Below are 26,558 nucleotides of genomic sequence, written 5' to 3' on the forward strand. Positions count from 1 at the left end.
GAATCCAAGACTACATTGTATGCACTTATGTTAGCTAGGATGACAGCAAATTATTAAAAAACAAGAATTCTCAATTTCCCCCTTCCCTGGAAATCACCACTCTACTCTCTGCATCTATGAGTTTGGCCATTTTAAATTCCTCCTATAAGTGGAATCATTCAATATTTGTCATTCTTTGACTGACTTACCTCACTCAGCATAATGTCTCCCAGATCTATCCATGTGATCACAAATGGTAGAATTTCCTCCTTTCTATAAAAGGCTGAACATTATCCTATTGTACATATATGTCACATTTTCTTTATCTATTAACTCTTTAATGGATATTTGTATTATTTCCTTATTTGGGCTATTGTGAATAATGCCACAAAGGACTTGGAAGTGCAGATATCTCTTTGAGATTTCAGTTATCTTGAATATATACCCATAAGTGGAATTCCCAACTCATATGGTAGTTCTATTTTTAATTTGAGGGGAACAACATTAAACTAAAAGTCTTAGGCACAGTAAAAGAAACAATCAACAACGGGAAAAAGGCAATATATAAAACGGAAGAAAATATTTACAAACCATTTATCTCATAAAGGGTAAATATCCAAAATATCCAAAATAATAGCAAAACCTCAACTCAATAGCAAAAATATAATAATAATAATAAGTATTATTAATAATAATAATCATAAATAGGTAATAAAAAGTAACCTGATGAGAAATGGGCAAAAGACATGAATATACATTTTCAAAAGAAGACATATAAATGGCCAACAGGTATATGAAAAGGTGCTCAACATCAGTAATCATCAGGGAAATGCAAATAAAAACCACAGTAAAGGGCACCTGGGGAGCTCAGTCAGTTAAGCGTCCAGACTTTAAGCATCATGATCTTAGCTCAGGTCATGATCTCATAGTTGCTGAGATCAAGCCCCATCTTGGGCTCTGTACTGACAGCATGGAGCCTGCTTGGGATTCTTCTCTTCCTCTTTCTCTGCCCCTCCCCCACCAAAATAAATAAATTTTTTAAAAACCCACAATAAAATAACACTACGCTTGTAAGATGACTGTTATCACAGACACACTAATAAAAGGTAGCAAGTGAACAAGTGTTGATGAGGTTGTAGAGAAATTGGAGCCCTTGTATACTGTCAGTGGGAATGTAAAATAGTGTAGCCACTATGAAAATAGACCTATGCCTGATACCAATGAGCCTATAGTTTCTCTGTCACCACAAAAAGGAAAGGAGGAGCAGACTGGGTCAGAACTTAATCCTTTAAACTGCATTTTAGAATTTGTAAATAATTCCACTTCAATTTAGTCAGAAAACAACTCTGTCTACTGTTATCCCTTTTCCACAAAGAAATAAGAACACTGTATTTTCATGATGGAGCCCATGTGGCTCATAAAGATAAACTGGTGTCAAAATCAATCTTCAGACAAAGATAACTATAAACAAAGGGCACAAGGGGTGGGGGTGGGAATGAGAGAAAACCTTGATTTACAGTATTTGTTAGTTCCACTGGTGTAAAGACTTCCATCATGGCAGAGCTCAAGCTTACCAATGTGATGTCAACCAACTAGAAAATTCCTGAAAATCTAACAATCAGCTCTGCTGAGCCAATACACAGGGATTTCACCACACCACTGCATATTAGTTTCCAGTTTATTTTACCTAATTCCCTGTTGTATATGTTCTAAAAGCTTGATCCCATAGAAGTAATCTTTATCAACTCACGAATGCTAAAATATATTAAGATTATATGCCATGGGAAGACACGGCTTGACGGAGAAACTCCCCAATCAAGATTTATACTCTTTATTTAATGTGACTTGCCCCATTTCTAATCCCTCACAGGAAGCACATTAGCAATCTCGTTCATTTGGACATAGTAATGTGGTATCATATATGTGCCAAATGTTGTCAGATTTCAAGTCCTAGCTCTGAAGATCCAGGAATCTTGTAGCCCTGAGGGAAAAACCACAAGGCCCATGTAATCATTTATGGACTACTATTAATGACGGTGATACTCCCCATCTAGGAGGGGCAATGCTATTCTTGCAGAAGAAAGTACAGGAATGACATTCCAGAATCTCTCATTAGGAATTACAAGGGGCAGAAAGATATTCTGTAACATAAATTACAATAGAGATCAAGTATAAGACCCTATGAAATTTAGCATTAAATCAATAACCAGATGTTTCTTTATATAAATTTTGTGTTTTATATAATAAAAGAAAGTATTTTCAACAATTTCTTTTTTGAAGTCAGTAAAGAAGTCCCATTCCCTTGGATCTTATGTAAGTTCAGCCCATTCTCAGTAGGTACTAGAGGAACCCTAAGAAAAAAAGGAGATAGAGAAAGAAGGACATTTAACATTTATTAGTTTATGAGGTCTAACTGTAACTGGTCACTATATCCATCTTTTAGCATATTCTTTGAGTCTTCTTGGGAGGGGGATGAGAAATCAGGAAAGAAATATGTTTCTTTTGTCATTTGTCCCCTGCCAAACACATCTAGTCATAGATACTAGGAGAGCATCACTCACCTAGTAAAATAGGAAAGAAATATTGAGGGAGGAAACCACCTCCTAACTATATCTGAAACAGAGATGTGTTTGTTGCAGGCTAAGACACAGGCAAAAATCAGTCTATTAAGCAAAGCAAAAACCTGATCTTGTATTGGGTTTGAGGGAAGCACAGAATTCTGGGATTGGCCGAATTTTAAAAATGGGAATATATAGGTACTAGCTGACCTTTACTGTTTTTAGTGATTGGCGGGCTTTCAGAGGCATGGATCTCAGAACAAGACTGCTGTTTGTTGAGCAAGGGTTTACAACCACTTTTGTGGTTCCTTGCTGACAACTGGGAATAGAACAAAGGACCAATCCTTCTTGTACTTCCTTGCATGAACTTAAAGAGTAAGAATGCTTTAGTCTCAGAAAAAAAAAAATCAGAATGGTGATTGTTACAGTCCAGTGTAGAATTTCTCACAGATAATACTTCCTTATTATATAAGAAAATATATATGTTGTCTTAAGAAATTAATTTTTACCTCATTAATAAACACTAAGTATTATTTATTAACATAATAATACATTGTATGTATGTAATCAATCATCAAATCTCTAATGATTCAAATATGTGATTCAGTCTAGATTTAAAAAAAAATTTTTAATGTTTATTTATTTTTGAGAGAGAGAGAGAGAGAGAGAGAGAGAGAGAGAGAAATAGAGTGCGAGCAGGGGAGAGGCGAAGAGAGAGGGAGACAGAGAATCTGAAATAGGCTTCTGGCTCTGAGCTATCAGCACAGAGCCTGACACAGGGCTCAAACTCACAAACTGTGAGATCATGACTTGAGCCGAAGTCAGATGCTTAAACCACTGAGCCACCCAGGCGCCTCAAGTCTAGCTTTAATGCTGAGAGAATAAGCCTGATCTGAACAACCCAAATTAAAAATGTTAAACATGGATTACTGCATATACTTAGTTTGAGGACTTTCTGTCACATTTTCATCTACTTACAAAAATGGTGATTTGGGAGCTCCTGATGGCTCAGTAAGTAGAACGTGTGACTCCTGATCTCAGGGTTGTGAGTCTAAGCCCCACACCAGGCAGGGAGCCTACTTAAAACAAGTATTTTTTTTTTTAATGGAAATTTGGGAATCAGGTAGATCAATTCAAAATTTGTCATTTACTAGATGTCTAACTGTAGAAAAGTTAGTCTCATTTTCTTCATTACAAATAAGGATAGTAATAGCTTACAATATTGCGAAAAGCAATATATAAAAGATGTGCCTGCATTCATATAAAATACACTGTCAAAATTGTAACCAGAAATGGAATGTGAGAAAAGTAAATGATAATGTTCCATGTCACTGCATCTACAAGAGTTTTGCTAAATAATGAGAACAATAATAACAAAATTATAGAAATCCTGAATTATGCTTGGCAATATATTTCTATCATTTTTGTATATGATTTTATCTTTATTTCTCCCCAGGTTAGGTTGACACAGAAGTTTTACCACTTTCAGGATGCCTAATAATTTCCACCCATGACTTAATTGTACTTAATTGATGAGACACATTTATTAAGACTAGTAATAGCATTTTCATTTTTCTGTTTCCATAATGCAGTCAGAAAAAAATATAATAAAGTATTCAAATCATTGCACAGATTGCCAAAGACAGCAATAGTGCCAAGTTCAAGTCACTGGGTAGGAGGCAATGCTGACAATGAAATACTCAAAATATCCTTTTATCAACTCAGGTGTGGATGTTGCAATTTGTTGTGAAAGAGATGCTGTACTTATATAGTAACCATTACTACATGGAGCTATTTAAATTCAAATTTAAAATAATTAACATCAAATAAAATTTTAAGTTCAATTTCTCACTAGCCATATTTCAAGAGATCAATAGCCCCATGTGGCTAATGGCTACCACATTGCACAGTGTAGAGAAAATTTCAAAAATCACAGAAAATTCAGCTGAATGGAGCTGGTTCAGAGACTTTTCCTTGTATCATGTTTGAAAATGCAAATATTTTCTGAAGCCTGTCAATGCTTCTCTCATTATATTTCATCCTTTTCTATCCTCACAGCTTTACTTTCTGAGTTCAGGATCCCTATGAGTTAGCTCTGGCAAAAATCTGTAAATGGTTTCACGGTTTCTAGTCTCTTCTCCAGTTAATCCATCCCTATAAGCCAAAGTTGATTAATTTTTCTCAAGTGATGTTTTTTTTCCCACCCAAAACTTTCAGGGTCTTCACCTTAGGATAAATAGCACATATATGTGTACCAAGCAAAAGGGTAAGATACATAAGAATCTTTAATCAACTGGCTTACTTCTGTCTCCTACAAAGGGATCCCAAAACCTAAGCCAGTCTTCTGTTCCATCACAAATGTCAGCTCATTGTTCCCTCATTATACTTTGCCCATTTCCACTTTTGCTCAAGTTATCTTTTTCTATTTGGAAATAATTGTAGATTCTATCCTGCGTGCTTGAATGTAATGCCATCATCCTATCAAATCCAGTTGGTCTGATTTTATCCATACAGCTGAACTTGACCACTTCACATCATAGCTATCTCTAATAACCCATGTTGGTGATCTTTCCTCTGTAATTCTGTCTCCATTGACTGTCATATTTGAGGATGTTCATCATAGCTGCTGTTCCTCGCATTCAAGGAATTTACAATCTGTTTTCTAGAGAGAATTACATATCTATAAACAGTAACCAAGACCTGTGGGAGTCTTTTTGGGTACCCCACAATGTCTACACCCATGTTTCATGAAGTTTAGTTTTTAAAATAATTGATTCAAATTTTATCTTGAAAAGGGAATGAAAAGGTAGAGAAAAATAATATTTCCTGGGCATAAATCTGGATCCACACAAATTATTAGTTTCATTTTATAGATGAGGTTCAGAGAAGTTATGTAAATTATTTGAGGTTATAGCTAAGATGAGAGATCAGAGATTTTAAAACAAATTCTAAAGCTCATGACCTTTTAACTAAAAGGAACCTCTCCTTCAAGAAAGGGCTTAGGCTTTTTCCTCCAGAGCTAGTACTTTGAAAAGTGCTCATGGCACACAATCAAAAGTTATCTCTATGATTTCTGTCTTCCTTTGTACTTTTAAATGTGATCAGAGCAGGAAATTCATGCCTGTCATTGAATTAAAAGTCAAGCAGGCCCCATGATTTTCTAGTCTCTTCTTGGTAATAGAAACTCCTATGGTCACTTTAACCCTTCTCTCAGACATTACAGTATTTAATCCAATCTATTAATGAACGCTGCAAACTTCATTCACAGCTAAGACTCTTTCACTACTCTCCAGCTAAGGCTGGCAGCAGATGGGCCACCCGCCTTCAGGAATTAGATGTGGTCCATTTCTTCCCTCTTTCCCTCACTTTTCTTATCTTTCTCCCATAATCAATAGCTGCTTGGTCTTGTTCTTAAAGGTTCAAATACGTGGTGAGAGGTGGGAGAGGAAAAAGACATAGAAAGGTTCTTAGCAACTTTACTGTCATGGAGAGGTACCATGTTCTTCAGACCTCACAGAATCATTCTCTCATAGATGTTTTTAGAGATTGTTTGGAGACTGTCATGCTGAGCACCTGCAAATGTGATTCCCTTGAACAAGGCAGTGCCTCACCTATGACTGGTTGCTTCTAAACCTCTTGTGGCTTCTGACCTGAGTGGCATACCCCTTAGCCACTGACTCTGGGACCTCCTCACCCTAATGCATCATCTTCTTTTGCAGAGTCCCATGGTTAATTGACTTCAGGCTAATGTTTTTACTGAATTTTCCTCATGGCTACAATTCATACACCTTTGGCCCCTTAACAGGCATATACAGAAACTTTCCTGACATGTTCCTTTTTCCTTAAAGGCTGCTTCAGCTTACTCAGGCATGAATCAGACTTCAGTCCTCTCTGTTCCTAACTTTAAAAAACACACAAGTAGTTCCCTGAGCTGAACTTCACTCACAAGACTCCAAACAGTCCTGTGTAGAGGCTGGGGGAACCTCCACAGAACTCAGAGTTCTCTCCAAAAGCTCCCCTCACGAAATCCTGCTCTCTCCCCTCTTTCTTGGTCCTCAACATAACCTTCATAGTCATCTCTCTGATTCTCAGGTAAGGGGTCTCCCTCATAATTCATTCTTGAATGTAGCCTCCAACATCTTCACGACTCAGCCAAAACTGAGAGAAGGGCCTCATTTTAACAGGGCCTCCTGTTACACCTGTTAAGGTGCAATTACCTCAGACAGAATAGTATCTCTGTTTTGGGTTATAGAGTGTATTGATCACAAAGTGGCAACTTATTTCTCTGTAATATCCATTTTCTATGTATCAACTCACCCTGCATCCTTTCAGTTCCCAACTATTGTTTCATGGCAACATAATTTTTTCATTGTTTTCATTACTCTACATATCATACTTAAATCTTCCAAGTACTTAATTATATTTTGTTTTCATTTTCATCTCAACTATCACGTGTGGCTTTATTCCTGTTTTCATCTTTCTCCTTTACTTAATGTTCAGTGATATTCCTCATCTCCACACATTTTGAGTCAGAAAAAGCAAAAAGTAGATATTGTTTTCTCTGCCTCTGATTTCAGAGAAATTGCTAGTCTTATTGCAAGCAGTGATCTTCCCTCATCCAGTTGTCTTTCACAAATAGAGCAAAGCAGAATCTGCTTCTAAGTTAAACAAAAAGCAGAAATCAGAATGTCAAATTATAATTGGCATATCCCAGACATAATCAATATTGCCTTTTGCAAGTTCCTCCCACAGTAAAAGCAAACCCTGGTTAGCGCTGGCCAAATCTTGAGTAATTTGGCTTCAAATTATTACCATACTTAATATCTCTGAATCAACAGTGATGACTAAGATAAAGTGAACTATAAGAAATGATCAGTCTTCAGTGCAAAAACTTTTTCACTTTGTGCCAACTATTGCTGGTGCACCTGTTTTATGTTCAGAGTGGGAAGAAAATCAAGAAAGACATGGCCAATTTTGAAAGAGACACAATGTTTTCAGTGTCTCAAAATAGCTCAAATACATGCATTGCTTCTACTACTTATTCAAACTACAAGGCTGATTAAGCATATGTGTAAGGCAGCATGCAAATAAAAAAAATTACCTATTCACATCCCACCTTACTCTCCCAGGTTCCAGTTTCCTAAGAATTAATACTGCACCAAGTAGAGACAGAGAGAAACCAGTAAGCCAGAGAGTTTTCAATGGGGTATACACAAAGAAGCAATTGAGAGGAATTCCAGAATTTCTGATACTGCATTTGCTAAGGACTCTAGAAATGATCTACACCAGGGCCCGCTTTTTACAGGGAGAACTTAAATTGTTGTTAAAGTAGATTGCACTGGTTCAGCTAACATGATAGCTCAATAAAGCCTCTGTGATCTAAATCCTAGAAAATTGAGAAGTGGACTTTATATTAACTAAAGTCAGATTTTTTTTCCCCAAGTTGTAATCCTAGAACCATGACAGGACTCACAGATTGGTGATAAGAATGTATTTTAAGGGACTTTTAAGTGAATAAACCAATATAATTTGCCTGGAGATCACACAGAGGGAAAGTGGAACTACGAAGAATCATGTTCTAGATTCATTCCTCCATCAATTTTGTGGGTGCCTCAATTCCTTCCCAGGATCGGGACAAAACATGGGCTTAGATACATAGCAGGTCTGAGACTCACATTTGTGCTGATCAGGTGTCGCCTGTGAATGAGGAGAGAGTATAGCCAACCATCAAGCATAATGGATGAATACGCTGTACTGAGACCTAAGCGTGACTCAAAAACATAGACAAATCTCTTGCGGAAAAAAGATATCCAGGGTTTTCATACAAATAACTACAAATTCAAACCAAGTTCAAGATTCAGAGTGTATACCCAAGAAATATGGGATAGGAAGTGATTAGAAATCCAGATGGATAAGGATGCATGTCCAAAGAAGAGTCTAAGCACCCACTAGCAGAATAGTGGAGAACGTAATGATACGATGCTTCGTTGAAGGGTGAATATACATTAATTGTACAAATATTTTTCTATTTATCAAAAATGTCATTTTCTTTCATCTTCAAGGGAAATTTTGTTAATTAAGTGGATACAATGACATTTTAAATAATCCACCAACCCTTTCTAAAACTATTAGGCCACATTTTTTTGGCAATTGATTTTCAATCAACTTAATACAATATAATGCAAAAATATGTTTCCTTTAACTCTCTGGGACAAGATAACCAAGATACGATGATGAACAAAATATAAGATTCACCTTCACAGAATTCATAGTGTGACAGTGAAAATACCCAAGCAATTAAAAATGTGATGAGTGTTAGGAAATGAATGTTATGGGAGTACTACAAGGGGAATTCAGTCTAGTATACAGAATCAGAAAATGTCTCCCAGATAAAGTGATATCTAACTGAGATTTGGAGACTGAGTATAAGTTTTCCAGATGAAAATTTAAAAACGGATGGGGGTATTTTGGACTATCTTCATAACTAGAGAGGCTCAACTGGCATTCATAGGAATTAACTGCCCAACCAATCAACTAAATTGTGAGAAATAACATAGCGTTGTTGCTCTAAACCATTCAGTTTGCGGGTGTTTTACTGTTTTGCTTTCACATGGCCTAGGCAGGTGCCAACAAAGCAAAAATGATCTTCTGATCATCTTGAGACACTACTGATTTCTTACGCTTTTGCAGACTAAAAACTATGGGTGCCCAAGATTGAATCAGGCATTTCAGTATTTTATTGCCATAGTGATGGAGGGTGCTAATAGCATTTAGTGGATGGGGCCCAGGAATGCCAGACATCTTGCACCACAAGAAATTAGTCAGCATCTCTTTTGACTTGAGAATATCATGCCAAATATTTAATTAGGTGAAAAACCCGAGTTTCCCACTTAAATTCCTTTTACATATAAACACAAAGTATACTTTGTACAGTCTTTAGGTCCATAATATTCAAGGAATGTAGCTACAATGGAAAGAGAGAGAAGACTGTATTTTATTTTGTTTGAAAGCATACTTACAGTTGTTCATCATTCTAGAAAATCACATCACTGAGAGCAATACTACTCATGGTATCTGGACTGCTAGTATAACACAACTGTGTCAGTTTGTATTTATATAATTAAATCCACAGCAATTCCTCAAATAGGAGCATACACCTGCCTGCTTCATTAAGTCTTTCAGGGTCACTTTGCCAAAACATTTACATATGGAAATATATACTAATTTAATATTAATATTTTCATTTATTTTCCTCTATATAGAAATCTGGAATTTCAGAATTCTATATAGGAATCTGGAATTCCTCTGATAGTGTAGTGTTATTGATCTTATATTATCCGTGGATTTTATTTCAGGAAAGCATAGGTGATATTGCCAAATAAATATTGTAAAAAGAGAACTTTGGTTCAAAGAGGACTAAGCTCTAAAGGAAAAATGTGTCCACCATGGCCCGTCAAATTCTTGGAGGCATTTTTAAATGTTGGCATTTTAAAAGAAGGTATTATCTTTGCATCCAACTGATCATTACCCCATTTTTAGACAATTCCTTTGGATTGAGATATGACTCAAATATACAATGTTTATAGCCATTCTTAATGCATACAGTTATTCACTGCCACCCATGTGTCTCACAGCTTGGGTGAATTTCTCAGCAGTTTGTCCCTTTTCCCACCCAACTGAAAGACAGGATCTCTTTGGTCATTAGTGCAGCCCAATCTTCTCATTCAGAGTATCAACCAATTCTTCTATTGAATATCAAAACAGCCTTCTTTGAACAACTCAGCCATGAATCCGCATCAGGACTATACTTTGTCCACACAAGTTCCCTGAATTAACCTTTCTTGCTTTTCCTCAAATTATTTCATTGTCCATCTTTACTCACTACTTCATCTATAGATTATCTCCACAAAATTTCAAGACACATATTCCTTGTATATTGAATTTCCCAGCACTCTTACACTTTGTATACTACCATCTACACTGCCATGTGAGTCTTCAAATCTTCCCTCCTGGCCACTAGATCTTAATTCAATAAATCTCTAAATCAGGTACCCATTTCCTGATTTTTTGCCTTTTCCTACACAAATCCCTGTAAACATGAGTCCATATAGAATTCTGTTGAATGTTTTTGTCGTGCAAGAAAAAAAGGTGGGATGTTTTGTATAACCATTAGGTTTTATGTAATTTATGCAAATCACTTAACATCTTTGGCCTTAATATCCTGACAGGTAAATTGAGGTTAATAGAAAAACTTAATTTCACAGAGTTGTGAGGATTAAATGAACTAATACAGGCTAAGCAATGAAAATCATGTTTACACATAGTAAGCACTATATAATATATTGTTATTATGCATAATTGTGTAAGTTATATTTTACAGTCTAGCTTGGTTTTTAAAGGTTTTTAACTATACTTAGTAAAACAAACTAATTCTCACTTAATTAAAAAATGTGCTGATTATATAAACATAAGCACACACTATAAAATTCTAGCATCCTCCAAAATCTGACTTGTTTCCAAATGGAATTAACTTCAACACCAGTAGCATGGGTGAGGCAGTCAGCAACAGTCACTAAGTAGGCACTGTGCTGGCCCTCGGCATTCACTAGTGTTTTGGTCCAACTGAAGCTCGGTAAGACCTCCAATTTGGCAGCATCATAAGTTCACACCAGGTTATAAGATGTGAAAAGTCATCCACTGGGTTTTCTGGAAGCGTCAGTCTCTTGGGAAAAATGGCTCACCATGTAAGCAGTTGTTCTATGCATGCCAAAAAACAAAAAAGCCTGGGTGGCTCAGTCGGTTAAGTGTCTGACTTCAGCTTGGGTCATGATCTCACAGTTTGTGGGTTCAAGCCCTGCATCGTGCTCTGTACTGACAGCTCAGAGCCTGGAGCCTGCTTCAGATTCTAAGTCTCCTTCTCTCTCTGTGCCCACCCCCCTACTTGTGTTATGTCTCTGTCTTTCAAAAATAAATAAATGTAAAAAAAAATTTTTTTTTAAACAAAAAGGCCCAGAGAAGGTAAGAAGTCAGCTTAAGGTCTTACCAGTATGAAAATTAATCAGGATAATGTTCAATTCTTCCCCTTAGCTTTCAAATCTGTGCTTTAATTAGACTGGTGAGGGGGAACCAGACAATAAACTGAAACCAGTCTTGAACCTCATTTCATTAAGCCCCTGGCAACCTTCCTTATTAATTGCCTACCCAACATCCCTTCCTTGACTGATAAGTTCATCCAGTTGTGCAAAGGTCCAAAATAGAACTCTAATTGTATGGTTGAGGCCCCTACATCATGTCTAACACTTCATCCTGAGATTCTCATAAAGAGTCGGGTATGTCCCAAGCAGTTAGTTTCAGCAGTTAAGATTGGTTGTGAGAAGGAAATACAAATACTGAAAAAGCAACAGGACTTAAATCACCAGAAGAGAGATGATTTAAAGATGTGCTAGTTCCCACATTCCCACCACAGACACTGAGATTATCCTGGCCTTCAGATCAAGGTGGGTATCCAGGAGAGGCAGAGGCGTGGGTTGGAAAACCAATAGAGCAGCCAAGAAAGAGATATTCGGTACCAGGAAACAGTCATTGATTTCAATAGCCATTGGGTAGGAGAAAGATGCTTTTCCAAACCTTTGGAAAGAAGAGCTAGAGCTTAGGCGGTAGAACAAAGAAATATACGAATTCAAAATGCAATGAATGAAAGATTCTGTCCTCAGACACTTTCCTTTTCTCTTTCCCTCAGTGTCTCTCATTCCTTAACTGGCCATGGTATAAAATTGTATTTTGAGGCACGTGGGTGGCTCGATTAGTTAAGCATCCAGCTCTTGATTTCAGCTCAGGTCATGATCTCACCAATTGTAAGATCAAGCCCTGTGTCAAGCTCTGCACTGACAGCGGAGAGCCTGCTTGGAATTCTCTCTCTCCGCCTCTCAGCCTCTCCACCACTCGTGCCCTCTCTCTCTCTCAAAATAAATAAACATCAAAAAAATAAAATTGTATTTTTGTATGATTTTTGAAATGTATATTTATGCCTCTCACTAGAAAATAGATTATACTGCTTAAGTTTGGAAGTTTAGGGCTTTTCCTTCTTCTTGTTTTATTTATTTATTTATTTTTTGACTAATGATCATTTGCCCTCCACAGGAAAAAAAAAAAAAAAAAGTAGCTACACTGAGTAGCTACTTTGCTAAAGCAGTAAATTGTATCGCATAGTTACCAACTTTTTTAAAAGACATGCAATTTATCTGAAGAATTTCATTGATTGAAGATGTGAATTAACATACAGAAAATTCATCATTTGGATGGTTCACTCAGCTCTAGATAGTTACAAAGTTATAGAAACAAAATAATGATTTCATTGACAAGCAAAAAAATATTATCTCCATTTCTTCCAATTGGTTATTTTTTTTTTTAGGAAAAGATTTCAAAAGCATCTCTAGTGTGCTTTAATTATCCCTTATGCCTCATGCCATTTCTTTAGAGGGTATTTATTAAACATTTTAAATGACATCACTTCCTATTTATATAAGGTATTTGGTTTATAAGATCTTTTCATATCGTGGCATTTGACAGTCACCACAATTCTATAAAGGAGACAGAAAAGTCGTTTTTTATTTGAATTCTATACATAAGGAAATTCAGACTCAGAATATGTGACATTCCAAGCATTCATTTAGTTGTGATTGGCAGGGTTAACATGCAAGACAGGATCTTCCAACTCCAAGTTTAGTGTATTCACCCTACACCATAGGACTTCTTTAGTTAGAACCACCAACCAAGGAAGATCACAGTTTGAGCAAATGATTTACAACTATGTAAGAGGTGAGTCCATGAGTAGAAAGAAAGTAAAATACTTAGATCTTATCTCAAATAATATGCTTTTGTATCATTTAAATATATAGAAATCCAAAATAAGGAAACAACCATCCACTTTTCAAGAGGTATGTTAACAGAATATAGGCAGTGCTTCTACTCAGATAACACAGAAAATATTAACAGCAAAGGAGAGTCAGATAATCCCATCACTTCACACCCCAACATAACCAGACACATCCACAGTACCCCACTCCAACCATGAGATATCAATTTTTTAAGTGATACCCTATGTTAATAGTCTGAGTGTCTTCAACTCTTCCAACTATATTCAATCTCCCCTGCATTAATTTTTTTTAATTAGCCTTATATCACAATATGATGAATACAAAATCCAGTCTTTGGGAGCCCGGGTTGCTCAGTTGGTTAAGCATCCAACTCTAGATTTCAGATCAGGTCATGATCTCACAATTCATGAGTTCGAGCCCTGTGTTGGGCTTTGCATTGACAGTGTGTAGTCTGCTTGGAATTCTCTGTCTCCCTCTCTCTCTGCCCCTCCCCTGCTCATTCTCTCTCTCTCTCTCTCTCTCTCTCTCTCTCTCTCAAAATAAATAAACATTTATAAAAAAGAAAGAAACAAAGAAAATCTAGTCTCAGGCCCACCCACCCCCCAAATATCCTCAAGGTTCTCTGCTTTGTTATTATTCTTCTGTTCACCTAATCATGAAATATAGCCCATTTTTCTATCAATTCTTCCCTGACTACCAAAAATGAAAGGCACTAGTGAATAAAAAGGCAGAGTGTGAAGCATAGATTTTTAACTACAGGTTAAGTAGAATATGTCTGAAGATAGAAGGTAATATACATGGAAGCATCGCGCAAACCAAAAAAATAAAAATGTATTGTAGACACCCCTACTCCTTAAGTGCTTGTGCCAAACATACCACACCAATATTTTTTCCACAGGCTATATTTTCACCCTCTTCTTTTTTGCTTTATAGATACTGGTTTCTCCCCCTATCCCCTGCCTATTACCTTCTCCCTCTTGGGAAGCCCTTGAAAAAAACATATTTTTCAAGCAGAGCCAGTGAGTCCTCACCTTCCAGACCACATCCTGAGACCTATCTTTTCACACTCAAATGGCCCAATTATTTGCTTTGCAAAGAGACAAAAAAAAAGTCTCTCCCAAAGAGGAAGTATGATTAAAACTTTTAGAATAATTTAATTTTTCTCTCATCACAGAAGTCTTGATTTTTACCTTAGAAACCCCAGAATTTCTAGTAGAAATGTGCTAGTGTACTCTATAAAATAACCATCTTTGATATAAAGTACTGTTTTGGCTTTTCATCAAGTAAAATCAATACTCAGAATACATTCACAGGGAACAATTAAGACAAATAGATGGAAGTTAACAGGAAAATAGGATTTTGCTCAAAAAAGTTAAAACATTCCCTAGAGTTATTTGAAGTCTCATAAGCTAAAGGTGTTGGAAACTGGAAAGGGTCAGAAAGATACTAGATAATGACCTATGGGATAGGGCACGAAGAGAAACATTTGTTATGTCGAAAGTTGGGTTCCATGGTCTCTAAGGTCCCTCCCAACCCTCAGAGCCTAGACGCCAAATTTGACTGTCAATCAGAGCACAAGTCTCTGCATACTTGCAGGCCTGCCTATGGTTGGCAGTTTGTCTTTATTGCTTGGTTCAAATTCTTTTCCATGACCAAATATTTGTACTTAATATTCAAGCAATAATGTCAAAGCATATTACAAATTTCAATAAAAGAAACATTTAGAGAGCTGCTCACACGATTAATCTCCTTTAGTGGTATATATAACCAAGACTTAGTCATATTGGTTATTATGAATAATATCCATAGATTTAAAAAATTGTTCTAAAGATAATCTTATCTAATCAGGTATGTTAATAACATTAATCACATATTCAACCAAAATGTCCTAAGTATCTGTTAAGTGATATACATCATGTTAGAAACTAGGGATAAAAGATACTACTCTGACTGATACCAATAGCAACAAACAATACTTACCATACACGTAGTGTGCACCAGGTACAGTTATGCATTTTACTTTCATTATCTTTTTAAATCAATAATCCATCAAAATAGATTTAGAAACCCAAACTTACCTGGTCACATATGATTAGGTCTGTGTAACTCCAAAAGGCCACCTTCCTAGCCACTCTTCAATACACCAGAGCTACACCAAAAAATGAACCAACAGAGACGGCACAATGAAATCACATGGTAGAGCCAAGCACAGAATGCAAGGGAAGCCTTTAATTCCACCTAGGAAGGGGGTGCCTGAGTCAGGTGCAGGGGCTGTTTCAGTGCTTATCAGAGATAGTTTTTGATCTGAGACTTGTGGAATGATTTGTAACATTGAAAATAAAGGGAGGAGCCAGGAAAAAGAAAGAATATGAAAAGTCACAGCCTTATGAAAGACCAGGTGTATGTCAAAATCTACATTTCACTGTAACTTAAATGGGAATGGCAGGGGATGAAAACAGACAAACAGGTAGCTGGGAGACATCAGTTGTTTATTAAAGACTTTGTCTGACTTGCCAATAAATTTTATTTGAAGATAATAAAAAGTCACTGGAGAATTTTAAGCAAAGGAATGAAGTGATCAAAAATGCATTTGAGAAAACTCATTCTAACTGCTTTACTTGGTCGATGGATATGGAGGAAAGAAGACAGATTCAAGAAATAGGCTTTAGGGACCAGATGAGGGTGAGAAGAGAAAGGAGAACAAAGGAACTATAAAACAAAGGAACTATAAAAGGAACATTTTATAGTTTAGTCAATGTTAGTCATGTTAACGTCCATGTTAGTCAAACGGGTTGATGGTGGTGCATTCGCTGCAATAGTGAAGAAAGTGACAGCACAACTATGGGTAAAATAGATGTTCTATTCTGCTTTAGATTGTTGAGACCTAAAGTTGGAGATTTGGATTACTTTAAATTTAAATGTAAAAGATGGAACCAAGATTCCTTAGCTTTTGACTCAGAGGCCTATCAAACTCAGAAATCAAAAGAGTAGAAAAAAAAACAGCTTTGGAAGTCTAAATTTGCTCTCCCTTTAGACTTGGAGAACATAGGGAAAGAGAGGGAGAAGGACAGATACTGAGTTTCTCTCTATTGGCTTATTTCCTATTAGCCAAGGAAGGAATCTGTTATAGGTGATATCAGTGATCTGCAGCTGTGAACATGGGACGGAACACTAGTGACACTGGACCTAGAATTCCAAGGTGAAAGCAGACCATGATGATGTAGGAGTGGCGTGCTTAAAGATTTTACTTATTCAAGTGAACGTAACTGGGATTTGAAAATGATAACTGGAAGCTTTGGATTCCAAATCTCCTACCTTGACAAATGACTTCTTCTTACTACTATGGATAATTTTCCTCTGATGTCTATTTAATCTCCAACTTATAAATGTTTGTGTTAATGCCCTGTCTACCAACATCTTGTATGGTTTGAAGAGGTGAATTTGTGGCACACGTATATCTGAGTAATGGAAACAGGGCTACAACTAGTACATAATTAGAAAAAGATCACTCTTTAAGATGTACAAATTATACAAGAGCAACACTCTGAACAGTGAATTATTAAATGTTCTCCTAGTTGGGATAGACCAACTAGAAAAAAGTGCCTGCTTCCTAGGGAAAGACCCAGTCCCATGACAGGATACATTTTCCAGTCCCCAGCCAGATCCTCAGGAAAACATAACCATACATGGGGGCCCTCAGTGCAAACAACACCCTATTTTATAATCCTTACAGACAACAAAGCACAATCAATATTCCATAGCCCCAGGGCCATTCCAATGCACAATTCCAGGGGACACCAAACACATGGAAACATTGTGAGGGTTCCCCTGGAGTTGTGCTATATGACTGTGCTGCACAGTGTTTCTCTTCTAAGGATGGAATTACCATACAATTGTGTGGATGGTTAGTGGGGTAGGAAATCTCTGACAAGTGAGATATTCTTGCAAACCCTTCCCTACTACACATTGTTCAACAGGCATCTGATCTATCAATTCTACCTATCAATTCAATATCCATTCAATATTCATAATCTAACCATCAACTCAAATTACATCTTGAATCAATGTCCCTTTCTCCATCTCTGCCTTCTTATCTGAGACACCATCCTCCCTTAGCTAGACCACTGTTCTCATTTTTCTACTATGTTCTCTCCTCCAGCACATTTTACACAAATAGCCACAGTGATTTTCTTTAAATAAAATTCTGATCATGTCAATCCTTCTTAAGATTTTTCAGTGGTTTTCTATTTCTCTTAAAATAAAATCCTAAATCCCATGTCAGCAAAGTCTTGGTATGGTCTTCTCCTGCACGTGCTGTTTTCTCTTCCTCCCAACCTTCCACCAGGTCACTTCTCCTCATTCTGCAGGTTCCAACATAATTGCTGCTTCTGTAGAGAAGCTTCCTAATCTAAATAGAGTCCCATCACGAGGCAATAATCTCTAGTCTTCTCTCGTGCTTTAGTGAATACTAATCACAATTTATGATGAGACAATTATTTGTATCATATATTCAATGCAACTCCCCAGGGGTAAGGGCTGCCAGGGCAAGAGCAGTGTCTATTCTGTTGAACACCAGATCCACGCACTGTACCTAGCTCAGTGCCTGCTATATTTGATGGATAACAGGGTAGGTAATGGCTCATTAGCTATTAATCCATCAACCCATTGCTATAAAACATTAATAGTAAGGATATATGCTCAAACATCACTATGTATGGACAGCCTTATGCCCAAACAGGTCAATTCCCTGCTACCCAGGTGAAAAAAGAAAAATCCACGTAAAAATAATGGTAGAATTTGTGGCAGTGGCGTTGAAGGTAGCAGTGACGTTGGCAATGGTGATAAAGAGAAATTCTTGTTTTTCCTACTCACCGTTTTCTGCACAATTTTAGTAACCTGTTTTGATGTCAAACTTTATCACAGCCAAGTCCTAACTTCTAAGCATATAAACTACAGAGCATAAAATCCTCCTCTTTGAAAACCATAGGCAGTTTTGACAATATATTTGAATTCATTAACCTCTTAACTCTGGTACAAGTCCATATTCACAAGTATGACAATGATTAAGTTAATGAGTTAATCATTCCCTTCTAGTTACAGTCTTTCTTAATTAGTTGATTTAAATTGGGGAGTGGGAGGAGGAAGGGGAAGAATCTTCTGTGGAGTCTATTTTCATAGTGCCAGATAAAATTTCTGAAGGCTTTTTTTGAAAGATTTAGAAATGTAGACATCTTTCCCATACCGTTTATGATTTTTTAAGCTACCAAGTCCTACTAAGCCGATTATCATATTTTAGCAAAATAAATCACTTGGCAAGCACTTCCTACACGCCTGCCCTGCAGAGACCATACCCTAAAGTCAGGCCCTCCAGGAAACACAAAGAGGCCAAGGGATATGACACAGGCTTTGCAAGCTTGTGAATCTAAAGTTTGTTAGTCATCTAACCAAAAATTAAGGGCCATGGATCATATTTTCAGGATCAGTTGCCTCCCCTTGCAGGGCCTTAGTTCACACGACCACGGTGTTCCCAAGTTTTAAAAAAGAGTGTGAAAATTTACTCTAATGTCCTTGCATAATTTGGACCAGGCCCCACAAATGCCCTATCATTATATTATGCAGACATTGTTCAAGTAATATTCTTAGCATTTTAATTTCCCTTTCTCGTTTATGATTTTAAAAGCTCTCTCAAGTGACCTTAAATAAATGCTGGATGGTAGTCTCAAATTTCCTCACTTCAATAATTTTTCTCTTATCAGTGCACTTACAAGTTTTTAAATATCTTTGCCCTTCCCCTCCCCCTCCACATAGTACACATAACTGGAATGATGCATACTTATTTTATACCTTGAGGGTTCAAGAGTCTTTATACTTTTATATTCCAGTGTCTGGAGCAGAAAGAAGCAGAAATGGTTAGTTATTTAGTAAAAGAAAGCCAAGCTGAAGAACTTGGAAGGTGATACCAGAGATTCAGTGATGCTCTTGAGAGAAGTGATTTATATGTGACGTCCCTTTCTACTTCCATTCTCCTCCACTCCCTAAAACATTGCTCACTCTGCTTCTAGGAGTCTATTTCACATACCTCATATAAGCAGAAGCATACAGTAGTTGTCTTTCTGTGACTGGCCTTTTTCAGTTAGCATAATGTCTTCCAATTTCGTCCATGGTGTCACATATACAGGATTTCCTTCTTTTTTTTAAGCTGAATAATAAAAGCAGAGAGTAGAATGGTGATTACAAGAGACCTCAGGGAGGGAGAAGTGGGGAGTTGTTCAACTGGCATGTAGTTTCGCTCACGAAGATGAATAAGTTCTAGAGATCTGCTATACAACATAATGCCTGTGGTTAATGATATTGTATAGTACAATTAAAAATGTGTCAAGTAGGCAGATCTCATGTTAAGTGTTCTCACCACAGTAATAATAATTTGTTTAATTTTTCACTTTCTCTCCCCTACCCTACTCCATCTCTCTCTCTCTAGATATATAGATAGATAGATAGATAGATACACACACACATATATATAGTTGTCTTCTTCCTACAAATATCTTCAATTCTTAAAATAAAAATCTTACTAGGATGAATTGATATTTTTTTTCTTTCCACTACCTTTTAATTAAACTCAAAACATACTTTGATTTAAATATTTTTAGGTTTTTGTTCTGTTTTGTTTTGTTTGCTATGCATTAATCTCCAGGACCCAAAGTAACCAAAATTGGAACTTTGATACTATCATTTGGAAGCATAGAAAAGAGAATTTTTTTTCTTTAGAAGGTTTGTTAGATATCATCTAACAAATTTATAAATTTTACAAATTTATCTTACTTTAGAAATGAGAACATTAAGGCCTACCTGGGAGTAAACTGCCATAATTCTCTTTAGTAAATTTAACCCATTATAATAAAGAAAGAAAGCTTTGAAAGGGCAGGAATTTATTGAAAACTGAATCCTTTTTCAAAAAGGCCAATGATACCAGAACTTCCACTTGGCTCTACAGAGAGGTCTCATTCTTTTTTGGTTTCTCCTTGGCTTAAATATCCCCCCTCATGGCAAGGGAAATGAGGTCACAGTGTAGCTCTGAGGTCCCTAATAGGACCAAGAAAAAAAAAAAAAAAAAAAAAAGAGGAGATGAGGGAAAGAGGAGCAAGTCAAGCACTGACTTTGCAAAACCATTATGTCATTTAGTTACTGATTTGTATTTTTTCACATATTCTGAAAAACAAAGAATATAAGAATTATATGTAAGAAATCAAGAACATGGTTCTGAAAATTATTCCCTAATACACATCACTTTAATACAAAAGAACAACTTTATATTGATTATACCTTTATATTTATTTACATTATGTCATTTTCAATGTTGTGTCCATACCAGATTAAAACCTCTTGAAGGCAAGGACCTTGGCATAGGGCTTATACATACTGCTTAGGAATCATAATGGACCAAGCACACATGTGCTTCAACGCTAAAATGAAATGGAATCAATCATTACTTAAAATTTTAGTGTCATAAGAAGGAAATGAAATGTTTCCTATTGATTTAAGACATATTAAATTTACCTATATTTCATCAAATAATTAAAAAATATGTTTAAGAAATATTTTTGATAACTTTACACAAGTATTTCTTGTTTACCTGTAATTAGAAAAGCTAAAAATAGCAGAGTATGATAATCCCAATCTAACCTCGTGTGTGTGCCTGTGTATCAGGTAACAAGTATGTGTGTGTGGGGGGGGTGGGGGTGAATGTGTGTGTGTATAACGTGTGTACAAATATATGAGAGAATGGAAGGAAAGAAGCATCTCTGAACCCCTGAGCAGCCACCTGAAGAGGACTACAGCCAGCATGGCCTCCTGCCCTTACGATTATACACAATCAGTGTCTGCCTTAACACTCACAAGTCAAAAAGCTATTGATTTGCAGCCTGCCTTAGAATGTGCTATTGGTGGAGAGAGTGTCTGGCAATGAGAGAACTCAGAGTACAAGACACTGGAGAAGAGGGTCGCTTCACTCAGAAAGAGGTCACAGGGCTTTCCTCTTTGTGATGCATCCAAAGGAAAGCAACAGCTGCAAAACAGAGAACAGTATAATGCATACAATACGATCAGACAAAGAAAAATAAGTCCCCAACAAATAAGAATATGTATTCATGAACTTGACTTGATATAGCACAGGATAAAGAAATAATGGGGCACCTGGGTGGCTCAGTCGGTTGAGTGTCTGCCTCTTGATTTCGACTCAGGATCGTGGGATTGAGCCTCTGCATGGGCTCCACACTGAGCATGGAGACTGCTTGGGATTCTCCCTCTCAACCTCTGCCCCTTCCCCCACCCCACCCTCATACCCCCACTCCCATTCACGAGTGCTCGCTCTTTCTCTCTCTGTCTCTCAAAAAAAAAAAAGAAAGAAAGAAAAAGAAAAAAGAAAAGAAATAATTTAGCCATTATAAGTCCAACAGATCAATACAAGCAGTCAATGTTTTGATTAAAATGGTCATTTTTCATACTGCTTTATGCAGTTTGACAATTTCACTTTCTAAATCAATTGGTTTAAGCAGATTGATCTATGTCACCACCTAAATTCTTTCCACAAGGATATAGTTTAAGAATGTTACAAGAATCTAAGAAAGCCCATATGCATAATCATTTCATAGATGGTTGACCAAAAATGAAATTTCCAACACTAGATAAAACAGTAACAATTATGTGGATGGAGGTGGAAATAATGTCTGTAGTTTAAAGCTCTGAAACATATGATACCCTAGATGTGTGTCCTGTTTTGGAAAGCTGCCCCCAGGCTGTCTTGTAGAAGGGTTAGGGGCAAGATAACAGAGGCTCACGCAGACATCTCTGGGCTAAGGAAGGGACTTTCAGGCCACAACATTCTCTTGAGTTCCAAGGAGTCATCCCCAGTGAGAGGGACCACGTTCGAAGACGATTGACAGTTTAGACTGAAAACAGCTTTCAAAGAGACTAATCTTATAAAGTATTGCAAATGAATAAGGGCAACAGGAGAAGGTGTTCACCTGCCAGTCTCCGCCGTGCAAGATGAGAGCCTGTCTGTACTCACACATGTGCTGACTTAAAAAAAAAAAATCACATAAAAAACAACATCTTTGCTTCGGAGACGTTTTTAACAAGTATTACAGAAAGAGCACCAGCTACCAAAAAGAGTTGCCAAGGCCAGAAGGAGCCATCAATCGAAACAGTTTACATTTCAAAGTTTTTCCAAGAAGAGTGAAAAACGTCTCCCTGCCTTGATGGAAAACAGAGGCGCTGTAGTAAGAATCTATGTGCTGCCTTCTCAGTCAAGTTTCTTTCTCTAGAGTGGCCTTTTAAACCTTAGGTTGGTACCCACAGGTAGAGAGAAATAGAAGTGTTAGTATCTCCTGGGGCTTGTGCCCTGAGCAGCTTAGTGGCCTGTGGAATCAGGATAAAAATCCTCTTCCTTTTATGAGTTTCACAAGAAAAACAGCCTTATTGCTCTTGGGCACTATTTGAGATTGATCGGTCACTTTTACTTCTATACTACGTACTTTCTGACATCACTGAACAAATAATTATACGTATCTGCCTTGGAATGTTTTTTTCCCCTGGAGATAATTCCGGAATCGAGTCTTACTTATCTCAGCCTCTTTTACAATGGAGGAAATGAAAGCTAACAATGCCACATTTTAACCAGGGTGTGCATTTGTTTGTCCCTTGTAAAGAAAATGTTTTTTTTTTTTTTATTTGAAAGAAAAAGTCTGCATGCTTTTCTTTGGCCCCGGGGAAGGAAAAAAGAACATTTCTTAAATTCAGTAAGGATTTTCAAAAGATACATAATCTAATGGATACTTCTGGTTTTAGCTTTTAATTTTCTGCTTAATTTTTCCATGACATTACTAAACACCAAATCTAATTTCCTGAATCTATTAGAATAAATTCTACATACTTTCATTTTTCGTTCCAGAAGCAGGTCAAATGGAAACAATAGTCTAAGAAAAAATTTTAATTTCATAATTAAGACTTGGGAAAGGAAGATAACAGTGAGAAACTTTTGTCATTGATTTGTGTCCCATGAAAATGGTTATTTGTGCATCTCCCTCCTACACACAACATGCCAACAATCCCTCCACTAGATCCAAATGTGCCAACACATCTCTTTGACCAATAAGTAATGTGTATAACCATAACAAAGACTCAAATGCCCTGATTACCCAGAAGTAGTGCCATGACCATTTTCTTAGATTGCAGAATAGATTAAAAAAAGGACCACCCTCTCTTTTTGCACACACACACATACGCTGTTCATTATGATCACAAAGGTTACCGTCACTTTCTTAGATTGACCTTTCGATATAAATTACACAATATCACTGAAAAATATTACCAATTTCCATACCAACATCCTTTGTAAATACCACTGGTTCTCCATGAACTCCTTCTGACCTCCTGGTCTGAGGCTGTCACCATATGATGTACATAATTCTCTCAACACTGATCCATTACTTCTGCTCAGTGTTGGGGGTCAGGCCAATAGTGTAAAGTCAAAGATAATTAGCAGCCCTATCAATAACCAGCTCCAGAATTGTCGCCTAAGTGACAGGCCAGAAAAGCCAAGAAAAGAGGTAGCAATAGAAAGTAGAAGAAAAGTGCCGGTACATTCTGTGGTTCGAGCAGCTGCTATGGACTATCAGCATCACCAGGAGACCTCATTGCATTAGCATAAATTCAAATGACAAATGCACAGTGCTATTCAGAGACTCATTAATTTGCAATGGGTGCAGTGCTCATGACATATTAGTGCAAAATTCAAATGTCTTTGTAGCAATGTGAATTTAGTTGTGAGACCAAAGTCGCTAAAATGAAAATGTGTGGTTTTTTTAGCAGTTTATTAAATTATGAACTGTGATGACTATATCCGTGCATCTTTTTAAGCAGATGAGGTCCAGCGTGCTCCAGCGGCAAATCGCATGGTTTGTGTTGATATTTTCCTGTCAGACAATTTCCAAGCAGCAGATAAGATACTAGACTGTCTGCTTTGCTCTGCTGCATGCGGACTGAGAGCTCCCCCTTCTGGACAAATGACATTGCCACTCTAAAAGAATATGCCACCATTTATTGTCTTCTTTTTGTATCTTTAACAACAGGTTTTGATGCAAAGAATTTCAGTGTCCACCGAAAGCCAAAAGAAAATAATTTGGTATCATTTATTGTAAAGGAGAGTATATGATAACTTTCTACAAAATGCAGAAGTCACCCTCAATTGAAATTGGTCTTACATAATTTTCTACACAGCGACTCCAAGATCTCATTTACAAGCATCTTTTTTAAAATAACTGCCTGGTTTACGTATAGCTAGAATATAAGCAAAAAAAAAAAAATTAATTGTTATTGTCATATTATTTCCATAATACCATAAACAAGCTTACAATTACTAAGCATTCAATTGTATAAAGAAAATAGCATGGATATACATAGACAGAGCCTTTTAAACAAAGCTACTAAGTATATCTTGTACTCAAATTGGTTGAATGAGATTATGAACAGACACAGACAAGGAAAGCCAGATCATACCTTTGCCACTTGTGTCTGGTGGGCTAATCTGTCTTTTTAACATAACAAATCTTCTGCCCAATTATTTCAAGTTACTCAAAACAAATTTATCGCTGTTGTGCCTTTTAAAAATATAGTGACTCATATCATTACAAACATGGAATGAAGAAGGAGGTTAACTTTCTCTCCAGTATTGATGTAACCCAAATACACGAAATGAAATGTCACACCTGCACTTCTCAGTATCCAGAATTCATAGTTTCTTAGAGCAGACCTGAATCCTGGTTTATATTACACAAATACTCATGTTCATAGCTAATACTTTTAAAGAGATACATTTAGCATTTTTCAGAAGAAGCTATAGCTTTCCAAATCATGTATCATACCTCTGCAAAAATTGAAAAGCAGGCTACCATTTGAAAATTGCTGTTAGGAGAATAGAAAATCTACAAGTAAAAGATGTATCCTTTGGCCATTTGAACGAACTAATCTCCACTGGGCTATCCAAAGTGTGCTTTAGCAGGTCCTTCTTAAAAAGTATGTTTATCACTTTCTAAACTTTGAATACATTATATCACGTACAAAGGGGGCTATGTCACCCTATTATTGCTTCTAGACTTAATTATGTACTCTCTGCGCACTCGATTTACAGTGAATTTGGTGAAAGCCATTCCACTAAAAGCTGTGTACTTCTAAATTACATTTAATAATATCATTGATGCTTTGTGTCATCTTCAACAATTAAAAATAACATCACTGTAATCTATCCTACTTACTTGGAATTGAATTGGTCTTGAGTTATTTAGCAGGCTCATTTTATTTAACAGTAACTGCTACATGAAAGATACAGAGCTAATGAGGATTGAGAAGGATCGCTGTACATTAAACATGTGGAAGGAGCATGTAACTGAGCAATATCAGATTTATCTCTGTAGCTGGATGTCTTGGCATTGTTTATCCTTACCGCATTCCCTTTCACCAAGTACTTAGAATTCCACACTCGCAGAATGTCACAACCGGAAGGGCCATTGTTGACCATCTCTCATTTTACAGACACAAGGAGGAGAGACTCTGAAAAGCTCAGCAAATTTACCAAGATCTAACAGCTAGAAAGTGGTAGAACTGAGGAAAGAGCTCTGGTCTCCGGACATTCCTTCTCAAACTTTAGCACACCAAAGAATTACCTGGAGGACTTGTTAAAACAGATTGCTAGGCCTGCTACCAGAGTTTCTGATTCAGTATTGGGGGAAGAGATTCTCATTTCTGGCTACCTCCAAGTAATACTGTTATTGCTGGCCCAATGGCCACATGTTCAGATCTTAAGAACTACTGTTCTCTAAACCAGTTTTCTGTAAACTGCTGTATTCTTATTTCTAATAACATCTCTAATCATGATACACAAATCACACTCAATATCACATTACTTTTCTGTCATCTCTCTGAAAGAAGACAAGGGTAATACCTACAGTGTTAAAAATTTGGAAGGGCACAGGAAAACAAAACAAAACAAAACAAAAAACCAAGGTACCCAAAGCCAGATTAAGGCATTTAGGGACACTAAACACTGAAAAGATTATTGCCACTGAGGTGAATCGCTATCCCAATTCAA

The 26,558-nt window shown here is 36.8% G+C and overlaps 1 long non-coding RNA gene across 3 annotated transcripts in view; it reads right to left on the minus strand.

The window, feature by feature from the left end:
* Window positions 1-2,270: 2,270 nt before the first annotated feature.
* Window positions 2,271-26,558, minus strand: part of LOC122201017 — a 102,539-nt gene continuing 78,251 nt past the window's right edge. For 2 of the 3 annotated variants that reach the window (XR_006194041.1, XR_006194043.1), the window contains exons 2-4: window positions 19,494-19,613; window positions 11,954-12,164; window positions 2,271-2,330 (exon numbers count right to left, since the gene is read on the minus strand). This is a non-coding gene — a long non-coding RNA (uncharacterized LOC122201017). Of the gene's footprint in view, window positions 2,331-11,953; window positions 12,165-15,492; window positions 15,564-19,493; window positions 19,614-26,558 lie in introns of all 3 variants that reach the window. The other variant, XR_006194042.1, reaches the window with a different exon arrangement.

This window comes from Panthera leo, chromosome A1, assembly GCF_018350215.1.
Source record: "Panthera leo isolate Ple1 chromosome A1, P.leo_Ple1_pat1.1, whole genome shotgun sequence".
Lineage (NCBI taxonomy): Eukaryota > Metazoa > Chordata > Mammalia > Carnivora > Felidae > Panthera > Panthera leo.